Here is a 2,001-nt window from a genome sequence, read left to right on the forward strand (position 1 = left end):
ATTTAGGACTATTTAAAAGGATAAAATTTTTTTCGAAAATCTACATATGTATCACATGTATTATACCGGTACCCTGTCGCAATATAACATGTACGATTTGTATATAAAATAAAATGAAATTTTTTCCCTAAAATTTTTTAATGAATCCCGAAAAATTCTATATATTTCACCTTTATATAGTATTTAGGACTATTTAAAAGGATAAAATTTTTTCGAAAATCTACATATGTATCACATGTATTATACCGGTACCCTGTCGCAATATAACATGTACGATTTGTATATAAAATAAAATGAAATTTTTTCCCTAAAATTTTTTAATGAATCCCGAAAAATTCTATATATTTTACCTTTATATAGTATTTAGGACCATTTAAAAGGATAAAAATTTTTTCGAAAATCTACATATGTATCACATGTATTATACCGGTACCCTGTCGCAATATAACATGTACGATTTGTATATAAAAAAAAAATATACATTTTTTTCTAAAAATTTGCATTAATTCCAAAAATTTTTTAATAATTTATTATAATTATTAATGTTTATTGAATAATTTATTATAATGCATAAATTTCATTTAATAAAATATGATAAAAGCAAAAAAAAATTTTTTTGGTCCCAAAATAAAAATTTTTAGCTGAAAAAAATTTTTTTTTTAAAATTTTTTTCTTTAAATTTTGATTATTCTGTAAAGTTTATGATGTTTAAAGCCATTTTAAACATTATCATATTTTGAGTTTGAAGCACCGGGTGTAATGTCTTTAATATATATGATGGATAGTGCGTGTAAGTTAATGAGATGAATGTATATCTATGTATAACAGTGTATTAGTGGTATTACGTTCAGCAGTCTCACACATATGATATAGTATGGTATAGTATAAGTTGTTTATTTTTCATACTGTCCGTGTATCATTCAACAAAGGTGGTGTAGAGTTGTATATGGCTTGGTATGACGTTGTTGCAATTCTATGGACACTATGATATTACGGATGCACAGATAGAGGAATAACACTTATCGTATATGTATCATTTATGTATGTTGACTGTGTAATGAATACTAAATATAATAAAATAATACACTTTTTAATAGAATAACATTTGTTTCATGTTTTAGTATGATATTAAATGGTATAGAATAGGTTGTTTATTTTTCATACTGTCCGTGTATCATTCAACAAAGGTGGTGTAGAGTTGTATATGGCTTGGTATGACGTCGTTGCAATTCTATGGACACTATGATATTACGGAATAACAGAAAGAGGAATAAAACTTATTGTATATGTATCATTTATAACGTACTTTTATGTTGACAAGAATGAATGTATATCTATATGAAATAGTGTATTTTGTGGTATTATGTTCAACAGTCTTACATATATGATATAGTATGATATAGTATAATTTGTTTATTTTTCATACTCTAAGTGTATCATTCAACAAAGGTGGTGTAGAGTTGTATATGGCTTGGTATGACGTCGTTGCAATTCTATGGACACCATGATATCACGAAAAAACAGAAAGAAAAATAACAATTATCGTATATGTATCATCTATATTATTATTGTATTTTGACTATGTAATGAATGCCAAATTTAAAAATATACACTTTCTTAATAGAATAACATTTATTTTAGTATAATATAAAATGATATTGAATATGTTGTTTAATTTTCATACTGTTCGTGTATCATTCAACAAAGGTGGTGTAGGTATGTATATGGCTTGGTATGACGCTTTTGCATGTCTATGGACACCATGATATTACGAAAAAACAGAAAGAAGAATAACACTTTTCAAATATGTATCATTTATATATTTTATTAACATGAACGCAAAATATACAAAATTATATATATATATACTCAAAATATTCTGGATGGTAATCAGTTTGGTTTATTTTGATATTTAATATTGTATTTTGGTTTTTTTGCTAGTAATGTTTCGAATATGTATATGCTGTTATTATTTTTTAGGTGTACATTGTATTAAATTGT

The sequence above is a fragment of the Chrysoperla carnea genome (genome assembly GCF_905475395.1).
Source record: "Chrysoperla carnea chromosome X unlocalized genomic scaffold, inChrCarn1.1 SUPER_X_unloc_151, whole genome shotgun sequence".
NCBI classification, from domain to species: Eukaryota; Metazoa; Arthropoda; class Insecta; order Neuroptera; family Chrysopidae; genus Chrysoperla; species Chrysoperla carnea.